Source organism: Stegostoma tigrinum, chromosome 1, assembly GCF_030684315.1.
Source record: "Stegostoma tigrinum isolate sSteTig4 chromosome 1, sSteTig4.hap1, whole genome shotgun sequence".
Lineage (NCBI taxonomy): Eukaryota > Metazoa > Chordata > Chondrichthyes > Orectolobiformes > Stegostomatidae > Stegostoma > Stegostoma tigrinum.
This window is the reverse complement of record NC_081354.1, coordinates 1,264,513-1,287,876: the sequence shown is the minus strand read 5'-3', so window position 1 is coordinate 1,287,876 and position 23,364 is coordinate 1,264,513. Positions and strand designations below refer to the sequence as shown.

Genomic DNA, 23,364 nt, shown 5'->3' with positions numbered 1-23,364 from the left:
AGTTCGCAGATGTTTCATTACCCTGCTGGGTAACATCATCAGTGCCGTCTCCCATGAAGCACTGCTGTGTTTTCCCTCCTGGTATTTAAACTCTGGGGTCCACTGGAATTGACTACATCATTTCTGGTTTTTCTTCGCAGTGGTGCATATATAGGGTCTAATTCTATGTGTTTTTTGATTGCCTTCTTGGTGGACAACGAAGCCTCTAGAAATTTCTGTGCTTGTCTCTGTTTGGCCTGTCCTAGGATCCTGATGTTGTCCCAATCGAACTGGTGGACCTCCTTATCAGTATCACTCATCTCCATTCAGACTGATAAGGAGAACCATCATTCAACTGGGCTGGGACAGGCCAAACAGAACAAGTACAGGAATTTCTAGAGGCTTCGTTTTCCACCAAGGAGGCCATCGATAAACACGTAGAATTGGACCCTATTTGTACATCACTGCAAAGAAAATCTGGAAATGAGGTAACCAATTCCAATGGACCCAACAGTTTAAATACCAGGTGGGAAAACATAACAGCACTTTATCGGCGGTGAACTGATGATGTTACCCAGCAGGGTAATGAAACATCCGCAAACTAATGAACCAGCTCGGTGAACAAACCAACCATAGCATCCACAACCCAAGCTACAAATCTATTCAAAAATCTTAGACCAGTAACAATGTTTTAGAAAAAAAAAGTAGACCAAACATAAGATTCTCACACAATTGTGAGGTAAAGTCCAAGATTGCAAAGTTTTAAATGCACAACAATAAATTTTACCGTACAAAGCTAGAACAGTAATGCAACCATACACAACACTCAATTTGTTTTCCAATATTCAGAATTTAAAAAAGGTTAATATTGGTAACAGACAAACTGTGGTCAAACACCCCACAGAGTACATCAGATACAGTTAAGACAGGTGCCAAGGTTAGAAAGCTAGGAAATTAAACTTTTAGAGCTCAGGCACTTTAAAAGCACTGGATCCACAGAAAACATAAGGCTTGTGAACTGCAGAAAACTACTGATGTAGGAAAAGGACAAAGCATTCAGATGCATTTAAAACCAAAAATGAGAATTTTAAAAATCAAGAAGGCAGACCAGAAGCTAAGAGATAGTAAGAACTGTCGATGTTGGAGTCAGAGAATACACAGTGTGGAACTGGAGGAACACAGCAGGCAAGGGTCCTGGCCCGAAAACATCAGCTTTCCTGCTCCTCTGATGCTGCCTGGCCTGCGGTGTCAAACCAAAAGTCCATGAATGTGGCAATGATGAACAAACTGGACTTAATGCAAGTTTAGTATGGGCAGAGTTTTGGATGAGTTAACAAAGACTGGAAAATAGGAGGCTTATGAAGAGAAAATTTGAATAGTCAAGTCTGGATGTAAGAAAGTTTTAGGGGAAGGTGGACAGAGACAAATGATTTTATAGAAGTCAAAGTGAGCCATCAAGGAAATAGACAGGATGAGATTCAAAAACTCCTTTTTACCTGCTAAGTTTCTTGCTCCACCTCAGAAGAAACGACAATTAAGTTAGCAACTTGCTTTCACTTATATGTTTTTGCATCTGCAATAGAATATGAAACTTTGAAGTCACAATACATAGTTAGATGCAAGATATTTACATTGATGAATCTGATAACACATCCTTGAAGAGTACTGAATTGTCGAAATATCACTTGAAATTAATGTATCTTTCTGCCATTGTGAGGCAGTCCCTCGTTATGGTTACCAGGGACCAATGCTGAGGCAGTTTCAATCGTAATATTCCACAGAACAATCACTCTGTTCTGAACCAATCAAATGTCTTTCTATAAAGATAGTGAAGGGTACAATAAAGCAGTATAAAATAAATTTGCTAAATTTGTGTCTCCATCTAGCCTCCCTTGAGCTGTTAATTAGTTACCAATAAAATTACTACTGACATTTGAAAGGTCAGTGTTACAAATGGACCAATGAGATTTGGAAAAATAAGTACAGTAGATTGAAGTTTTCTATGGTTACCATCAGTCAAAAAGCTTGCTCAACATTTATTGAAGATAGATAAAAGGCAGATTCTAAAGAGACCAATAAAAATAAAACTTTTCCATTTCAACATCTAAAAGGCATCTGGATGGGTATGTGAATAAGAAGTGTTTAGAGGAATATGGGCCAAATGGGACTTGATCAAATTGGGATGTCTTGCAGTTGTACCAAAGGGTCTGCTTCTGTGCTATATGACAATGAATGTGAGTTTGCTTGCTGAGCTGGAAGGTTAGTTTTCAGACGTTTCGTCACCATTCTAGGTAACATCATCAGTGAGCCTCTGACGAAGCTTCATCGCAGGCTCACTGATGATGTTACCTAGAATGGTGACGAAACGTCTGAAAACTAACCTTCCAGCTCAGCGAGCAAACTCACATCCAGAACCTCAACCTGAGCTACAAATCTTCTCAAAACTCGATATGACAATGACTCTATAACACATCTAATGTGTTGAAATATATATTCTGGAGTTTGTAGAAATGGTCCAGTTAGGTAGTGGTGCAAGTGCTCCAACACAGCAATAATAGGAGTGATTACCTATTCTAATATCTCAAAGCTTCATGTCAAATTTTGTTTTTTGCTCCTGTGGAGCACTTTGGGATATTCTGTTATGTTAAAGTTGTTACACAAATGTAACTCGTTGTACTTGATTGTAGTTGCTCATTACATTTTTGGAGTCAAACAAGACTAAAACACAGGAAAAAGGTCCTTTAGCTCATCAAGTCTGCATCCTCAGAAGCAATCACCGAAGTACTCCCATCTCTTTTTCAGCATTTGGTGCATTGTCTTGTATGCCTTGGCATCACAAGTGTACATCTAAACGCTTAAAGGTTATGGGAGTATCAACCTCTATCAGCCCTACAGACAGTGATGTTCAGATTACCACCACTTTCTGGGTGAAAATACATTTTCTTCACCTCCCCTCTAAATCTCCAGTGCACACCCCCCCCCCCATGTGAAAAATGAGGGGCAACATATGATCAAGTGTGTAGATGCAGGAAGTTCAGCTGATATATTTTAATCTGGATTTCAGAAAAGCTCTTGACAAGAGAGACTGATAGAGAAGGTTAAAGCACACGGAATTCAGGGAAACTTGGCTAGATGGATCACAAACTGGCTTAGTAACATCACAGCGTAATGGCAGTAGGCTATTTGAGTGACTGGTGTCCATCAGCATCCAACAGTGTCCCACAGTGAACAATTCAGGCACCCTTATTGTTTGCTATACACATAACTAATATAGAAGAAAATGGGAAAGCTGGGTGGGGGGAAGAAAGAGATATTAAACGAGTCTCAGATGACACCAATGCTTCCAGGCCCAGTTTGACAGAACACAGACCAGGTTTCTGTAATTAAATCAGGATTATCATTTATGACAAGTAAATTGACTCCAGCTATCACTAAACAGTTGTGAACATTTGCAAATAACCCTACTGGTTAAAACTCTAAACTCCTTATATACACACAAAGACAGGAAAAGGTGAGGCTGAATAGGTTGGGCCTGTATTCATTAAAGTTTAGAAGGATAGAGGTGGCTCTAATGAAACAACAGATTCTAAGGCGACTTGACACAATAGATGTGGAATGGTTGTTTCCGCTCGTGAGTGTGTTCAGAAACTAGAGGGTATAGCCTCAGATCAAGCGTTTGGCCATTGAAGACAAAGTCAGAGTCATACAACATGGAAACAGAACCTTTGGTCCAGCCAGTCCATGACGAATGTAATCCCAAACTAAGCTAGTGCCACCTGCCTGATGCTGACCCCCATCCCTCCAAACCTTTCTTATTCATGTACTCGGATTCAGAATTGGCTGACCCTTAGAAGACAAAGGGTGGTAGGGGACGGAAAATATTCAACATGGTGCTCAGTTGAGTGGTGTACCACAAGGATCTGTTCTGGGTCCTCTTCTATTTGTGATTTTTGTAAATGATTTGGATGTAGGAGTGGAAGGGTGGACTAGTAAGTTCGTGGACTATGCGAAGGTGGGTCGTGTTCTGGACGGTGTGGAGGACTGCTCTAGGTTACAAAGGGACATTGATAGCATGCAGAGCTGGTCTGAAAAGTGGCAGAGGGAGTCAAACCCTGAAAAGCGTGAGGTGATTCATTGTGGAAGGACAAGTTTGAAAGCAGATAACAGGGTTAATGGAAACATTCTTGGCTGTGTGGAAGAGCAGAGGGATCTTGGGGTTCATGTCCACACTTCCCTGAAAGCTGCCACCCAGGTGGATAGAGTTGTTAAGAAGATGTGTGGTATGTTAGCTTTCATTAATAGAGGGATTGAGTTCAAGAGCCGTGAGGTTATGCTCCAGCTATACAAAAGCCTGGTTCAGCCACATCTGGAGTATTGTGTCCTGTTCTGGTCGCCTCATTACAGGAAGGATGTGGAAGTATTGGAAAAGGTGCAGAGAAGATTTACCAGGATGTTGCCTGGAATGGGGAGGGAAGGTCTTACGAGGAAAGGTCGAGAGAGTTAGGGCTTCTCTCTTTAGAATGACAAAGGGTGAGAGGTGACTTGGTAGAGGTGTACAAAATGATCAGAGTTATAGATAGAGTAGACAGCCAGAGACTTTTTCCTAAGGTAGAAGTAGCTATTACAAGGAGGCATAGTTTTAACGTGAGTGAAGGCTAATACAGGGAAGATGTCAGAGGTAGGCTCTTTACTCAGAGTGGCAGGGTGTGAAATGCATTGCCAGAAGGGATAGTTGAGTCAGCCTCTTTGGGGCATTTAAGCGGCTATTTGATAGGCATTTGGGTGATAGTATAAGGTAGGGGTGGAGGTTAGATAGACCTTTGGATTAGGGTAAATTTTTGGCACAACATTTTGGGCCGAAGGACCTGTACTGTACTGTGCTGTACTGTTCTATGTTCTATGTACTTATCTAAGTGTCTTTTAAATGTTGTACCTGTGCCCACATTCACCACTTCCTCAAGAAGTTCATGCCAGATGCTAACCATGTTCAGTAAAAAAAATGCCCCTCATGTCTTTTTTTTTAAATCTATTTTCTCTCACCTTAAAAATGTTGTTTTGTAATTCCCCATCCTAGGGAAAAGGCAGCTACTATTAACACTATCCATACCCTTCATGATTTTATAAACCTCTATAAAGGTCACCACCTTTCAACCTCCTACAGTGCACTGACAAAAGTCCCAGCCCATCCAGCTCTTCCTTGAGAACTCAAACTTTCAACACCAGGCAACATCCTGGTAAATTACTTCTGAACCCTCTCCTGCTTATTAATATAGTTTCTATAACTAGGCAACCAGAATTGGACAAAGTGCTCCAGAAGACGCCTCACCAAAATCCTGTACAACCTCAACATCACTTCCCAATTCCTATATTCCAAGGACTCAGCAATGAAGGCAAGTGTGCTAAACATCTTTTTAACCACCCTCATCTATATCTGATGCAAACTTCAAAGAATTATGTACCTGAACCCCCAGGTCCCCCACACTATCCAATGCCAGACATGAGGAGGAATTTCTTCTCTCAGAGGTTAGTGAATCTGTGGAATTCTTTACCATAGAGGTAAGTTGAGTCTGGGTTGTTAAGTGTTTTAAAAGCTAAGATAGACAGATTTTCAACCAGTAAGAGAATCATGGGTTATGGGGAAAAGGCAGGAAAGGGGATTTAAGGACTACCAGAGAACTGTTGAACTGGTGGAGACCTGAAGGCTTCTCACTCTGCTGTTCACAGCTTCAATCCGTTCAGCTACCTGGGAATCAATCACATAGATGTTGACAGGCAGAAGGCCTTTGTCATTGGGCTAGTGATCAGTTAACATAGATCAAACGGCTGCCTTTTGCTAACTGAATCACCATTTGCACACACCCCTGGGCTCCATCTCATGAAACTACATACCAACCAGTGCTTGAACAAGCAGCTGTGTCAATGATGCTTGCTAGGAGTGTCAGGTTACTTGCTTTCAAAATGTGCAGCAATCCTTGACTTTTAAAACCTATTTCAGTCCAAAGTTTAAAATGGAAAAAGTAAACCACTTTTGCTTTTCTTAAAATAAACAAGCATGACTGTGCACGCAAATTGAAAAATAAATTATCAAGATTTGAAAAACATGACCTAACTTATTTTTCTTTAATTGAAGCAAATTATTTTGGTAGTTGTGGAGATGGTTTGTTAAATCAAGAAAAAAATTTTGACCACAAATCTATTATCTCAATTACCTAACCACGACTACCTAAAGGGCAACTAGGGATGGGCAATAAATACTGGTCTAGCCAGTGACGCCCACATCCCAAGAAAGAACAAAAAAATTACTAAATTTCTTAACTTGTACAATGTCTGCTAATAGGCAGGATCACAACGTACAGCTTAAGGAAGATATGCAACCTAGCTTTTGAATGTGAATGATTTTATTGTTCATTTTACAGTAAGAAAAATAGTGAAATACAGTGAAATGCTTTTCCACTGTCACCATGGTCTGACACCATTTTGAATAGTTTAAGAATAAGAAAAGTATATATAGCTTAAATAGAGACCATCAGTCCTGAGCCAGCTCATCATTAATGACATCTGCACTGCCATCCCTCCTGCACCGCACCCAACTAACATTAAAGTCACCAGGCTTCAGGCGCCATCTCTCACCGCTGGGCCGATTCTCCTCCACCATAACCTCACCACTGCCTGTGCCAGACCCAATGTCAGAGTTCCATCTCTCATCACCGGGCCCACATTAATGTCGGCGTGATGCCCTCCGCCTCCACCAGGCCCAACCAACGACAAAATCACTGATCCTCAGGTCCAATCTTTCGCCACTGGGCCTATCTCGATGTCTTCTCTGCCCATTCCGATAACAGGTCCTGCGCTTGCCCCAGCTAAGAAAATAAGGGCTCACTCGCTGCTGCCACAAAGTCCACACTGGGCTCGCTCCCCACGCCATGAAGTTCATGGTGGGATCCCTCGCCGCCACAATTCTCCCCAAACTTAAGACAAGATGTCAGTAAAGGAAAAAAAGAAGAAATAAACAAAAGAGACAAAAAGAAAGTGGAAGGAGAGGTCGAGCCCTGGCTCAGGAGCCCTACTCCATTACTATCTTGATGACATCACTGATGGACTTAGTTCATTCATCAATAATTTAAAATTTTAAAAGCTTCAACCTGAGCCATTTAGCGATCTTACATCACAGATTACATTCTTTTACTTATTTAAATGACATTATTTTGCAACAAGCTTACGGATAACAAATAATATTATCTTGATTTAGAACTACCCTCAGTTCTAACCCATAAAAGACAAAGCCAAGATTCACAATCCAATATTCCTTGCAAAGTTTTGCAGAAACTTTCCACTAATTGATTAAATTATTAGCATTCAATTTTACAACATTACACATTATGTTCAGCATCCATAGGGTGATGAACATTTCAAATTTTTCTTTTACTCCACTTATACATCAAATTTGAAAAATTTGATGACCACTGTGTTAACAAATTAGAAATCTGAAACAGCCAATTACGTAGTGTACAATGGGGACCAAGAACAAACCGCTTGCCGGTGTTTATTTTGTTAACTGCAGAAACCAACATTCCTTATAAAAACAGTGTACATATTTCATATCAATAAAATCATATTTTTGTTGATTTTTCTTCATTGTGCTTATAAAATAACCAAAGATACGTTACATCTTATATGGGAGGAATGTACAATCACTCTGATCCCAACACTCCAGGATTACAACATAAAAATATTTTATCCAAGTCCAATTATGGACAATTACATACTTTCTCTAGATTAGATATAGATTGTCAGCAACTACTTGCTAACAAGTATGATTGTCCATCTAGGGGAGTCATGTCACTGGTCATGAGTTCCTAGGTCTTTGCACGGTTGAGGAGTCCAATCCTAGAGCTACATTTCTAACCACACATTTGGCAGCTGTTTCTGAGAGGTAGAATTTGTCCTTCGCGTTGAGATCGCCAATATTCCTCTCTCCAGTCCCTCTTTAGTCCCTTCTCCTTCTGACGGGTAATCTCAAAGAATGGTGTCTCTTCATCCAGAAGCTTCCTCCAATGCAATTTCTTCCAAATAAGGATCTCCCACATTGATTTCAATGTTGCATTTCTTGAGGGAAGCCTTCAGAGAGATTTTAAAACACTTCCTTTGTCTTCCTGTCATTCAAGCACTTTCCTTGAGCTGGGCAAAGATGATTTGCTTTGGCAGTTGGAACTCAGACATCCTTAGCAAATGGCCGACACAGGTCAGTTGGTTTCAGATGATGATGGTACAGTTGGCTGCTTCAAAGATGCTAATGTTAGTATACCTATCTTCCCAGCTGATGCAGAGAATCTGTCTCAAACAGCATTGATGGTACTTCTCAAGGGCCTTGAGGTAGCACCTATACATAGTCCAAGTTTTAGAACATAGAACAGTACAGCACAGTACGATGATGTTGTGCCGACCAATTATCCTACTAAGATCAATCTACGCTGCATACCCTACATTTTACTATCCTCCATGTGCCTTTCCAAGAGTTGCTTAAAAGTGTCTAAAGTATCTGACTTCATTACCAATTCTGGCAGCACATTCCACATGCCCACCACTCTTTTGTGTAATGAACCTACCTCTGACATCTCCACTACACCTTCCTCTAATCACCTTAAAATTATGCCCCCTCGTAATAGTCATTTCCACCCTGAGAAAAAGTTTTGGAATCATATATGGAAGAATTGGAAGGATGACTGTCTTATGCACAAGGATTTTTGTATCAGCACTGATGCTATTGCGGTCAAACACTTTCATCCTTGGGCATCCAACACAGCTTTCATACTTTGGATTCGATGGTGAATCTCCTCATCGATGCCAGCCTTAGTTAAGAGGCAGTTTCCCAGGTCAGGGAATTGTTTATTGTTTGGGAAGATTTCTTCATTGATCTCAATGGAGGTTTGAACTGGAATTTGAACTGGTACAGTTTGTTAAAGGTCTTGAGGCCTCTTGAGGTGAAGGCCGAGATCAATTCCTTGGTATGCTTCTGCAAAGGCATCAAGCGATGCTTGAAGATTCTCTTCTGACATAATGGAAATGAAATTGCCATCCGAATATTGAAGTTCCACAAGTGAGGCTGGAGTTGTTTACTTCTTGGATTTCAACCGATTGAGTTTTCCATTGATCCTGTAAACAAAGTCCACACCACTGAGAAGTTTCTTTCTTGACAAGATGAAGAATGACGGTGATGAAGTTGGAGAAAAGGAGTTGGTGTGATGACTCGTTCTTGCTTGATTCCTGTCTTAACCTCAAAATTCTCATCATTTTCCCAGCACCGAGAATGAAAGTATCTAACAACCAAGGTTATTTAATAAATAAAATGATACACCGATTGTAAAACAAAACTCCTGGAGTCAGAGCTTGTTTCCTCCAGATACTCTCATCAATAAAATAAAAAGATATTATTACCCCTATGATTTATTTCCTGGCAGGATCACAGCAGCGGCAAAAATTAAACTTTTAATCCCAGAATCGCAAAGACAATTTCGGAAGTGAAGACATAGAATTGATTAACACACAATTTGTATTATGAAAATATAAAATGGTTGTTCCACTAAATAACCCAAGAAATATACATACTCTTTAGGTAAAGGGAAAAGGTGAATTTCTTCACAGATAGTCATTTCAAGAATATTTCAAGGCCAACGATTGTTTTCATGAAGGTAAAATATAATAAAATATAGAATGTTCCACGATTTGTCAATATTGTGTTCTTGCATGTGTGGTCGAGTAACCAATCACACACTGTTGTCTCTGGGATATTCACAGACACAGTCTGCTCATGAAATACTATGTTTTTATTGACAGTCTGTGCCAAATAATTATGTTTCATATTGATAACACAGCAAACATGTGTCAGAAACAGGAAAAATAAGCTGAGCAGAGATAATGGAAACTGCAGATGCTGGAGAATCCGAGATAACAAAGTGTGTAGCTGGATGAACACAGCAGGCCAAGCAGCATCTTAGGAGCACAAAAGCTGACATTTCGGGCCTAGACCCTTCAACAGAGAGGGGGATGGGGAGAGGGTTCTGAAATAAATAGGGAGAGAAGGGGAGGCAAACCGAAGATGGATAGAGGAGAAGATAGGTGGAGAGGAGACGAAAGGTGGGGACGTAGGGAGGGGATAGGTCAGTCCGGGGAGGATGGACAGGTCAAGGAGGCAGGATGAGGTTAGTAGGTAGGAAATGGAGGTGCAGCTTGAGGTGGGAGGAGGGGACGGGTGAGTGAAAGAACAGGTTAGGGAGGTGGGGACGGGCTGGGCTGGTTGTGGGATGCAGTGGGCAATAAACAACTGCATCTCCCAGTCGCGAACCATTTCAAATCCCCCTCCCATTCCTTAGACGGCATGTCCATTCTGGGCCTCCTGCAGTGTCATAATGATGCCACCCGTAGGTTGCAGGAACAGCAACTCATATTCTGCTTGGGAACCCTGCAACCCAATGGTATCAATGTGGACTTCACAAGCTTCAAAATCTCCCCTCATCCCACTACATCCCAAAACTAGCCCAGCTCATTCCCACCTCCATAACCTGTTCTTCCTCTCACCCGTCCCCTCCTCCCACCTCAAGCCGCACCTCCACTTCCTACCTACTAACCTCATCCCGCCTCCTTGACCTGTCCATCCTTCCCAGACTGACCTATCCCCTCCCTACCTCCCCAACTATAGTCTCCTCTCCACCTATCTTCTCCTCTATCCATCTTCGGTCTGCCTCATCCTCTCTCCCTATTTATTTCAGAACCCTCTCCCCATCCTCCTCTCTGATGAAGGGTCCAGGCCCGAAACATCAGCTTTTGTGCTCCTAAGATGCTGCTTGGCCTGCTGTGTTCATCCAGCTTCACACTTTGTTAACATAAGCTGCGCAGCTTGTTCTGTAGCAGCTTTCCTCAACTGAAAATTCAAAACATTAAGTTTAAGCCTATAAACACTATTCACAAGAAACGGCCATAAAACCCAGTTGTAGAGCAATCAGGTGTCTTCCCTGAAGTGAGTTAAAGCAACCGAGAACAGCTTTTATCTGGAACCTTTTGGTTTTCAAAAAGTGCCCTTCTTAAAAAAATTTCCAAAAAGTCTCTTCATCAGCTTTTTAAAAATAACAACCCAGACATCTCTATAATCCTTCAAAGTCAAGTCCACTTAGTTAAATGTGAGGTGTCTTCATAACAATGTTGATAAATCTGGTACTGTTTAACAGAATCAACTAGTCGTGAGCATGCCCAGCAACAACAATGCTTTCCATCAAGTTATCAACTTAGTTTGGACTTATTTCTAGAATTTTCAAAGACATCCTATGTTCCACCTATCCTGTTTTGTCAGTGTTATTTTGCATCCACTTTCTAATACTTTGAATTACTGGAGGACAGCTTTGTGGTACCACTTTTCTGAAAATGATGGTAGAGATAAACCAGCAAAGTATAGGCCACTGAGTCTAAAGTGCTTGGTAGGAAAGTAACTGGAAAAAATCCAGAGGGACAAATTTATTCTCCAATTGGAGAGACAATTACCAATGAAGGATAGTTGGTGGATGGCAATAGTCAAAGCGTGTTTTGTGACTGGAAATCTGTATACAGTGGTTTTGCGCTGGGTGACTTGCTGTTTGTTGCATACCTTATACATTTATGTCTAGATCATTAATGTATGATCGCTAAGTACATGAAAATTGAAGCTGTGGTTAAGCTGTGAAGAAAAGACATAGCATGTAGGACATTACTGAGGAGTCATTCAGGTGGGCTGAACAGGAGCAAATGAAATTTAATGCTGAAAAGTGCAAGATTAATCCTCCAAAAATGAATTACAAGGCAAAAACATAGAAATATGGAAAATAGGAGTAGCAGTAGGCCATTGTGACCCTTTGAGACTGGTGCACATTTCAATATTGTCATGGCCAATCGTCCAACTTAGTCCTCTGTTTCTGCTTTCTCCCCACACCCTTTGATCCCTTTAGCCCCAAGAACTGTTTCTCTGGCAGCGTGTTTCAAGCACTCACCAACCTTGGTGTGAAAAACCTATCTTGCACATCTCGTTTAAAAACCTCCCACCCGCACCTTGAACCTGTGCCCCCCAATAATTGACCCCTCCTCTATGGGAAAAATACTTTCAACTCTATCCATCCCATTTACAATCTTATAAACTTCTACTAGGTTACCCCTCAACCTGCTGTGTTTCAAATGAAAACAAACCCAGTCTATTCAAACTTTCTTCATAGCTTAAATGCCCCTTACCAGGCAACATCATGGTCACCCTCTTCTGCACCTGCTCCAAAGCATCTACATCCTTCTGATAATGTGGTGACAAGAACTGCAAGCAATATTCCGATTGTGGCCTAACTAAATTTCTATAAAGCTGCAGCATAATTTGCCTATCTTTATACTCAATACCCCTTCCAATGGAGGCAAACACACTTTTAGCCTTTTTTACTGCCTTATCTACCTGCATTGCCACCAGTGATCTGTGGACCTGCATACCCAGATCCCTCTCTGCATATCAATACACTTAAGGATTCTGCCATTTAGCGTATAATTTCCGCTTGTACACGAACTTCCAAAACTTATCACCTCACATTTGTCTGGAGTAAACTACATCTGCCATTTGTGACAATGGGAACTGCAGATGCTGGAGAATCCAAGATAACAAAGTGTGAAGCTAGATGAACACAGCAGGTCAAGCAGCATCTCAGGAGCACAAAAGCTGACGTTTCGGGCCTAGGCCCTTCATCAGACCCTTCCCCTCTGATGAAACGTCAGCCCGAAACGTCAGCTTCTGCGCTCCTGAGATGCAGCTGGGCCTGCTGTGTTCATCCAGCTTCACACTTTATTATCTTACATCTGCCATTTTTCTGCCCATGCCTCCAATTGTTCAATATCCTGCTGTACCCTCTGACAATCCTCCTCACTATCCACAACTCTATCAGTCTTTGCATTATCCGTAAATGTGTATCAACTGCCATTTGAAATACTCCCATCTGTCTGATGAGGACTTACCCTCAAACAGTTACCTTGATTCAAAATTCTCTAGTTCCTACCTAATATTGTTGCAGTTCGCTGTCCCCCAGTTTAACACCTTCACTTGAGGACTGCTTTTATCCCTATCCATGAGTATCTTAAAACTCATAGTATTACAAGACCATAAGACCATAAGACATAGGAGTCCACTCTGCCATTTAATCATGGCTGATGGGCATTTCAACTACACTTCACTGCACTCTTCCCGTAGTCCTTGATTCCTTGTGAGATCAAGAATTTATCAATCTCTGCCTTGAAGACATTTAACGTTACGGCCTCCACTGCGCACTGTGGCCATGAATTCCACAGGCCCACCACTCTCTGGCTGAAGAAATGTCTCCTCATTTCCGTTTCTAATTTACCCCCTCTAATTCTAAGGCTGTGCCCACGGGTCCTAGTCTTCCTGCCTAACAGAAACAACTTGCCAGCATCCACCCTTTCTAAGCCATACATTATCTTCTAAGTTTCTATTAGATCTCCCTCAACCTTCTAAACTCTAATGAATACAATCCCAGGATCCTCAGCCATTCATCATATGTTAAACCTACCATTCCAGGGATCATCCGTGTGAATCTCCGCTGGGCACGGTCCAGCGCCAGTATGCCCTTCCTGAGGTATGGGGCCCAAAATTGGACACAGTGTTCTAAATGGGGCCTAACTAGAGCTTTATAAAGTCTCAGAAACACATCACTGCTTTTATATTCCAACCCTCTTGAGATAAATGACAACATTACATTCGCTTTCTTAATCACGGTCTCTACCTGCAAGTTAACTTTTACAGAATCCTGGACCAACACTCCCAGATCCCTTTGTACTTCTGCTTTACTAATTTTCTCACCGTTTAGAAAATAGTCCATGCCTGTATTCTTTTTTCCAAAGTGTAAAACCTCACATTTGCTCACGTTGCATTTCATCAGCCATTTCCTGGACGACTCTCCTAAACTATCTAAATCTTTCTGCAGCCTCCCCACCTCCTCAGCACTACCTGCCTGTCCACCTATCTTTGTATCATCAGCAAACTTCGCCAGAATGCCCCCACTCCCTTCATCCAGATCATTAATATATAAAGTGAACAGCTGTGGCCCCAACACTGAACTCTGCGGGACATCACTTGTCACTGGTTGCCATTCCGAAAAAGAGCCTTTTATCCCAACTCTCTGCCTTCTGTCAGACAGCCAATACTCAATTCAAGCCAGCAGCTCACCTCAAATACCATGGGCCCTCACCTTACTCAGCAGCCTCCCGTCAGGCACCTTATCAAAGGCCTTTTGGAAGTCTAGATAGATAACATCCAATGGGCTTCCCTCGTCTAACCTACTTGTTACCTCTTCAAAGAATTCTAACAGGTTTGTCAGGCATGACCTCCCCTTATTAAATCCATGCTGACTTGTTCTAACCCGACCCTGCACTGCCAAGAATTTAGAAATCTCATCCTTAACAATGGATTCGAGAATTTTACCAAGAACCGAGGTTAGGCTATTCGGCCTATAATTTTCCATATTTTGTCTTGATCCTTTCTTAAACAAGGTGGTTACAACAGCAATTTTCCAATCATCCAGGACTTTCCCAGACTCCAGTGACTTTTGAAAGATCACGACCAAAGCCTCTGCTATTTCCTCAGCCACATCCCTTAGAACTCTAGGATGTAGCCCATTGGGGCCAGGAGATTTATTAATTTTTAGACCTTTTAGCTTTTCTAGCAGTTTCTCGTTTGTAATGCCTACCATACTCAACTCTGCCCCAGTATGGTCACTGCTCCCAAAATACTCACCTCGCTGAAACTTCATTCACCTGGCCAGGCTCATTTCGCAGAACCAGGTCCAGTATAATCCACTGATTTCGTGAAGAAGGGTCCAGACCCGAAACATCAGTATTCTTGCTCCTCTGATGCTGCTTGGCCTGCCGTGTTCATCCAGCTCTACACTTTGTTATCTCAGATTATCCAGCATCGGCAGTTCCCACTATCCCAGTATAATTCATTCCCTGGTTGGGCCATTTATATACTGTGTCAAGAAACCCTCCTGAATGGTCCTTTCAAATTCTGACCCATCCAAGTCCCTAGCATGAAATGAGCCCCAGTCAACGTAGGGGACATTAAAATCACCCAACAGAACAACGCTGCTGTTTTTACATCTTTCAAAAATCTGTATACATGCTCTCTCCTCTATCTCCCGCTGGCTGTTGGGAGGCCTGTGGTATACCTCCAGCATTGTGATTTCATCTTTCCTATTCCTCAGTTCTACTCATTTTGCCTCACTGCACAGGTCATCTGATGCATCATCCCTCTGTACAGATGTGAGATACTCCTTTACCAGTAATGCAATTCCCCCACCCCTTTCACATCCCCTTCTACCACACCTGAAACATCTCAATCGTGGGGCATTCAACTGCCAGTATTGACCCTCTTTCAGGCAAGAGATAATGGGAACTGCAGATGCTGGAGAATTCCAAGATAATAAAATGTGAGGCTGGATGAACACAGCAGGCCAAGCAGCATCTCAGGAGCACAAAAGCTCGTTTCGGGCCTAGACCCTTCATCAGAGAGGGGGATGGGGAGAGGGAGCTGGAATAAATGGGGAGAGAGGGAGAGGCAGACCGAAGATGGAGAGTAAAGAAGATAGGTGGAGAGAGTATAGGTGGGGAGATAGGGAGGGGATAGGTCAGTCCAGGGAAGACGGACAGGTCAAGGAGGTGGGATGAGGTTAGTAGGTAGCTTTTGTGCTCCTGAGATGCTGCTTGGCCTGCTGTGTTCATCCAGCCTCACATTTTATTATCCTCTTTCAGGCAAGTCTCCTTAATCACAATAATGTCACAGTTCCAAGTACTAATCAAAGATCTAAGTTCATTGCCATTCCTTATTGTACTCCTTGCATTGAAACACATGCATTTCAGAGCTCAGTTCTGAGGATGGGTCACTGGACCCGAAATGTTAACCCTGTTTTCTCCTCCACAGATGCTGCCAGACCTGCTAAGCTTTTCCAGCAACTTTGATTTTGCTCCTTAGTCACATTTGCTTACCTCTCCCATAATTTCCGCATCTCCTGCTGTATTCCTCTGGCTCCCATCCTCCTGCTACATTAGTTGAAACCCTCCCCAACCACTCTACAAAGTACACCCCAAACAGCATCATCCCCGGTCTTCTCTGGACTGCTTCCAATGCATTAACATACTTCCATAAGTTTGATGGCCAGGACTGCACACAGTACTACAGATACCTAATGCTTTATATAACTAAAGCATAACCTCCTTATTCTTGCAATAAACAATAACATTCTATGAGCTCTCCTGATTACTTGCTGTATCCAGATACAAAGCTTCCGTGATTTCTGCACTAGGACAAGATCTCTTCACATCTCAGAATTCTGCAACCTTTCACCATTTAGATAATGCTTCCTTTATATTCTTTCTATCAAATTGATCAATTTCACCCTTTCCCACATTGTACTCCACTCACCAAATCTTCAACCACTTACATAACCAATTTATTTTGCTTTATAGGCTTCTCATGTCCACTTCACATCTCACTTTTTCTGCCTACTTCGTGTCATCAGTAAATTTAGTTACTATTCCTTCAATCCCTTCCTCCAAGTCATTTATATACATTGTAAAGAGTTGAAACTTCACTACCAATCTGTGGCACACCACTTGTGGCTTCCTGCCAACCTGAAAAAGACACACTTATTCCTACTCTCTACTTTGTTAGCAAGCAAATTTCTATCCATGCCACTATGTTACTCCCTATACCAAGATCTTTTACTTTGCACAATAACTTTTGATGTGGAATGCCTTCTATCTAAAGCACAATACATTCACTGGTTCCCCTTTATCAACAATACAAGTTAGTTTTTTTTTAAAAATCAGTTGTGGGATGTGGATATTGCTTGCTGGTCCAGCAATTTTTGCCCTTGAGCTGGTGGCGTACTGTCTTCTTGAAACACTGTAAATCATTTGTTGTAGGTAGGTAGACAATGCTGTTTGGAAGGAAGATCCAGGATTTTGACCCAATGACACTTAAAGAATGACAGTAAGTTTCACAGAACACAGATAAGTACAGCACAGTACAGGCCCTTCGGCCCATGATGTTGTGCCGTGGAATAATCCTAATCCAAAAATAAAATAACCTAACCTACATTCTCCTCAATTCACTGCTGTCCATGTGCATGTCCAGCAGTCGCTTAAATGTCACTAATGACTCTGCTTCCACGACTACCACTGGTAAACTATTCCATGCGCTCACAACTCTCTGGGTGAAGAACCTTCCTCTGACGTCTCCTCTATACCTTCCTCCTAACACCTTAAAACTAAGACCCCTCGTGGCAGTCAATTCTGCCCTGGGGAAAAGTCTCTGGCTATCGACTCTATCTATGCCTCTCATTACCTTGTACACCTCGATCAGGTCACCTCTCTTCGTCCTTCTCTCCAGAGAGAAAAGTCCGAGCTCAGTCAACCTTTCCTCGTAAGACAAGCCCTCCAGTCCAGGCAGCATCCTGGTAAACCTCCTTTGCACCCTCTCCAAAGCCTCCACATCTTTCCTATAATAGGGCGACCAGAACTGGACACAATATTCCAAGTGTGGTCTCACCAGGGTTTTGTAGAGCTGCAGCGTAACCTTGCGACTCTTAAACTTAGAAGTATATTAACCTTCTTCAAAGGATTCCAATAAATTAGCTAAACACGATTTCCCTTTAACAAAACCACGTTGGTTCTGCCTGATTACTTTTAACTCACTAAGTGCCCTGTTATAATGTCTTTAATAAGAGTTTCCAACATTTTCCCTATGACAGATGTTAAACTAATTGACCTGTATTTTCTGCTTTCTGTCTCCCTTTTTGAATAAAAGAGTTACATTTAGCTATTTTCCAATGTCAAGGAACCTTCCCTAAATTTACTGTGTTTGGGACAATTAAAATGAATTAGAGTAGGTGTAAAAGAGATGGTCTATGCTGCGGTGTTTCAGTTATGAAGACAGACTAGATAAGCTGGGGTTAGAGACAGCGGGAAGACTGAGTGGGGACCTGACTGAAGCATACACAATTCTGAGGGGCACAGGCAGGGCAGACAGGGAGAAATCTTTCCTCTTAATAGAGGAATCAAAAACAGGGGGCACAGTTTGAGGGCAAGGAGCAGGAGGTTCAGAGGGGATTTGGGCGAAAACATTCTCCCAGAGGATTGTGGGTTTCTAGAACTCACTGCCTGTCAGGGTGATACAAGCAGGAATCCTCAGATAGTTAAAAACTATTTAGCTGACCATTGGAAATACCATCGCATAAAAGGCTACCAGCCAAGTGCTAGGAAATGGAATTAGTACAGATAGATGTTGGACTACTGTGCGAACAGATCTCTGTGACTCAAAGTAGAAAAAGACATGAAAAGTATCATCCCTATGATTTATTTCCTGGGTGGCTTACGGCAGAGTATAATAATTAAATCTTTAAACACAGAGACTCCATGACAGTTCTAGGAGCATTGGCAACAATATTGTCCTTGCCTAATCCTGGAATTAGATCACGGGGAAGCTAATCGCTTAGAACTAAAGGCAGAAAGCGTACAGGAGGTTTGGCATAATCAACTTTTTTTTGACATGTAATATTTCCTGTCTTCCATTCAATCAGATTCCTTCGCTCTTGTTTGTTTCCCCACACTCCCTGTTTCAACTGCTTAAAAGCAAGCACATTTCTAACTGTTCCTTGATTGTGATGATGGGTCATCGACCTGAAACATTAGCTCAATTTCTCTCTACATAGATACTGTCAGGCATGCCGAATATTTGCAGTAATTTTGGTCTCGATTTCACATATCCACAGTACTTGCGTGCGTTGAGGAAACATTAGGCAAGATGATAGAAGCAACCACGTCTGATGAAAGCAAAGATCCTTGTATCCAAGTGCCATTTCCTTGTCAGGAGAGGCTCCACAACGCAGAGTCCCCACTCTGGGGCTGAGAAATAAGACCTAACGGTCATAGAAATTCCATCTAGGAATCAGACTACATTTCAATACAACGTACGACAACAAAGACCGTTGACATAAACAATAACTGGCACTTACACATTTGCCCTCGGTTAAACAGCGACCAAGCTACAGGTTCCAATCCCCCAGACACGGCGGGCGGCTGCACCCCGACACCTGTCAGCCAGCCGCGTCGCCCAGCGCAACGCACATGCGCGGGCTGGGGTCGGCCGCCTGGGAATACGCACGCGCCGGAAGGAACTCTGCACATGCGTATCCGTGGCCCATCGTCGCGCCCCGCCTACCAAAAGCAGCGGTCGGAGACGTGCGCGTGAGAGGGCTGTCCCAGGAAGACACCGCGATTACGCACGCGCGAACTCCGCCGCCGCTGCGGCAGCTAACTTGCATGAGAGAATGATAAGTGCGCGTGCGCGATTTAACGGCTGTCGGGTATTTAAATAACGATTTAATAGTTAGGTATTTTTTGAGAATTCGGTGAAAAATTCAAAGGAACTATCATTGCAATGTGCTTGACCCTGAACATCTCCCCGACATAGCGTGGTAAATTACTCAAGTTCAAGGGAAATGAGGGATACGCAACAAACCCTCCATCAAAGATTAAAGAACGTGAGGAAGGAATAAAAACCCAAAAGAACTGTGGATGCTGTAAGTCAGGAACAAAAACAAAGTTGCTGGAAAAGCCCAGCAGCTCTGGCAGCATCTGGGGAGGAGAAAACAGAGTTAATGTATCGGGTGCGGAGACCCTTCCTCAGAAATGGAGGAAGCAGTGAGAGGTGAGGTGGTGTCCCAGTCATTTGGTGGCTTCACAGCCCCACGGACTCAGCTTCGATTCCAGTCTTGGGTGACTGTCTGTGTGGAGTTTAAATGTTCTCCCAGATGTGCAGGCCAGGTGGGTTAGCCCTGGTGAACGGGGGCGGGTTAGAGGAATAGGGTAGAGCAGGGGTTTAATATGTCGTGTTCCCGCCCCCAACATGCCAGTCGCCGAGGCAAGAAGCCCCAGCCCGTGATTGCAGCCAATTGGTCTGAGCCAAAAGGCGGATGGGAAACGTGCTAGTTGGACGAGGGTCATATTTCTGCTTAATGGGGAATGTCTGGGGAGCTCAGGCCTGTAATTTGCACATCATATACCATGTGGGTAAGTCTGGGATGATACTCCTGGTGCCTTGGTTGATCACGTGTGGAGGAACACAGGGCCTGTCAGTTTTGATGTATTCAGAGATACCATATAATAGATAATACAGTAATACTTGAGGCATGAATGGAAAAATTATTAACTGCCTGGGCTTGGAGAGAGAAAAATGCTAATGAAGATATTTAACCGGAAGAGTGAAAGTAAGGTAACAGATGGGGAATAATAGAGTGGAAACAGATAATGAAAGAAAGTACGAGAGGAAAAATGGGGATGTTGATGCCAAGAGGAAAAATGGACAAGGGGACTTGATATGCATATTCTAGAACTTTGAGGGTACCGGAGCCTCCTGCCATGTACTTCCTAACAACCTGATATATAGTTGTTATAGCAGAGAACATGAAGATTCTAATACTTTGTGCATGTTCTTGAATTGGAAAAATGATTAAATTGAATAACTAGAACATTCTGCCAAACATGAGTAGATGGTAAGCTTCTAGTGTCTGTGATACATGATAAAATTAATATTTCCTTTGGAAAACAAAAAGTAATTAGCAATGGCCAGCAGAGATTTGTAAAACACAAGGTACATTTGACACATTTAATCAAGGAAACAAGAATGTGTCCATAAAGAAGATGGAATGGATATCATAGAGCTAGATTTTCAAAAAGCATTTTAAGTCATGTAAGCTTTTTCTTTACAATGTTTTAAATAAATGGGAATGTGATAATATGCATAGGAACTTAATTCAAGGAAATAATGGTGAATAAATTTTAAAAAAAGAAACTAATGGAAGTTCTCACCAAGTGTGGCATCTTAATTGGAGGAAGGAACAGAGTTAATTAATCAGTCATCAGACCCTGTAAAGCTCAAGTGTTAGGGCTTTTGTGGTGCAGTGATAGTGTCCCTACCTCTGAATCAGGAGGCCAGGGCTCAAGTCCCAATTGTTTCAGAAGTGTGCAATAATGTCCCTGAACAGGTTGGTCAGAAAATATCTTAAACTTGAAGTGTTAAACACTAGTTTTCTCTCACTAGGTACTGCCAGACTTGCTAAATGTATCCAGAATTTCTTGCTTATGTCAATAGATTTTTTTTGCAGTGTTCTCCAACATTGTCCTGTCTAACATCCATACATGGAGGTCACACTGTGGAATCAGGTCTTATGGACAAAGCAGCGTATGCTGGTGTTTCCCATCCAAATAGTTCCAATCGCATTTACATACTGGATCTAATATCCCTTCAAACACACCTCCTCCCTCACCCCCATCCCAGGCCCCAAGATGACATTCCACATTAAGCAGAGGTTCACCTGCACATCTGCCAATCTGGTATACTGCATCCACTGTACCCGGTGCGGCTTCCTCTACATTGGGGAAACCAAGCGGAGGCTTGGGGACCGCTTTGCAGAACACCTCCGCTCAGTTCGCAACAAACAACTGCACCTCCCAGTCGCAAACCATTTCCACACCCCCTCCCATTCCTTAGACGACACGTCCATCATGGGCCTCCTGCAGTGCCACAATGATGCCACCCGAAGGTTACAGGAACAGCAACTCATATTCCGCCTGGGAACCCTGCAGCCATATGGTATCAATGTGGACTTCACCAGTTTCAAAATCTCCCCTTCCCCTACTGCATCCCTAAACCAGCTCAGTTCGTCCCCTCCCCCCACTGCACCACACAACCAGCCCAGCTCTTTCCCCCCACCCACTGCATCCCAAAACCAGTCCAACCAGTCTCTGCCTCCCTAACCGGTTCTTCCTCTCACCCATCCCTTCCTCCCACCCCAAGCCGCACCCCCATCTACCTACTAACCTCATCCCACCTCCTTGACCTGTCCGTCTTCCCTGGACTGACCTATCCCCTCCCTACCTCCCCACCTACACTCTCTCCACCTATCTTCTTTACTCTCCATCTTCGGTCCACCTCCCCCTCTCTCCCTATTTATTCCAGTTCCCTCTCCCCATCCCCCTCTCTGATGAAGGATCTAGGCCCGAAACGTCAGCTTTTGTGCTCCTGAGATGCTGCTTGGCCTGCTGTGTTCATCCAGCCTCACATTTTATTATCTTGACATTTCCTCACCTACTCATTCAATCTAATTGTGAATGTTGGTACGAGAATTCTTAAACCAAGTAGAAAAGCTGACATTAAGTAGATCCCGAGTGTTTTAGTTATTAAAACACCTAATTGTATTCCAGATAGAGATATGTGGTTTAGCAGTTGTGTGAGATGATGCAGATGCAGACTTAAATTGTTGGTTTGGTGTCTGCCTGAGAAATCACAGGGAGTGTGGAAATAGAAAGGACTTTAAAGTATTGGCAAAGATCTGTGTCTCAGGTTGTGGATGAGGTTGTTGACTTGCTCGCCAAGCTGGCTTGTTTTTGTTCCAATGTTTTGTCACCGTGCTAGTTGACATCATTAGTGGAGTCTCCAATGAAGTCAGAAGCTCTGCTTCATTGGAGGCTGCACTGATGATGTCATCTAACATGGTGATGAAACATCTGAACAAAAACAAGCCAGCTCAGTGAGCATGACAGCAAGCTCAATAGAAAGGATTCTCTGTAATAAATATCAAAGTAATAAAGGCAGAAGTGGTCACTCATGGATGAAGAATGTCTGAAGAACAATAAGCAGATGGTAACACAAGTGAGCATGAAGTGGACAGTGAAAGGGTCCAATTGTTGATGACATATTTACACTAACTGCATGTAGTAGAAACAGCCTTATCTATTAATCTTATGTAAGCTTACATGATAGGCCATAAAAGACAAACATGTAGGAAGTCTTACAAGTCATACTTTTTACGATTTATATATATATATATTAGTAATGTTTAAATTAGAGTTGAACTAGTGACATGTGGACTTGAGATGTAATGATTAACTTGTAAGTATTTCTGTAGCCATGTTGATTTCTTGAAAAACATGACACGGGAGAGAGACTTCCTGAAGTGTAGATAAAAATGCACGGAGCTGGATGAACACAGCAGGCCAAGCAGCATCCTAGGAACACAAAAGTTGACATTTCGGGCCTAGATCCTTCCTGAAGTGTAGTTTTCTTCTTTTGGTGAGTTTACAAGTGGATAAACAGTTGTGCATTATGTTTCAGGTAGATAGATCCAGAGATTGCCTTTGCCTTTTTTCTGGCTTAGGCAAAATTGCCATAACTTGAAGAAAGGTTTCAGGTTTATTGAAGTCTTGACTGAAGCTTAATCTGTAAGACAGTTGCTCATAAAGAAACGGGATAGCTTAGAACTG

General features: G+C 42.5%; 1 protein-coding gene across 6 annotated transcripts in view; it reads right to left on the bottom strand.

Annotated features, from left to right (window-relative positions):
- The window catches only part of LOC125451628 (sodium/hydrogen exchanger 9B2-like), a 180,186-nt gene that overhangs the window by 150,602 nt on the left and 6,220 nt on the right, over window positions 1-23,364 (bottom strand). For 2 of the 6 annotated variants that reach the window (XM_059646162.1, XM_059646171.1), the window contains exon 2: window positions 1,476-1,552. The gene's annotated coding sequence lies outside the window, so the exon portion shown is untranslated. Of the gene's footprint in view, window positions 1-1,475; window positions 1,553-19,055; window positions 19,181-23,364 lie in introns of those variants that run through there. The other 4 variants (XM_059646138.1, XM_059646240.1, XM_059646264.1 and 1 more) reach the window with 4 other exon arrangements.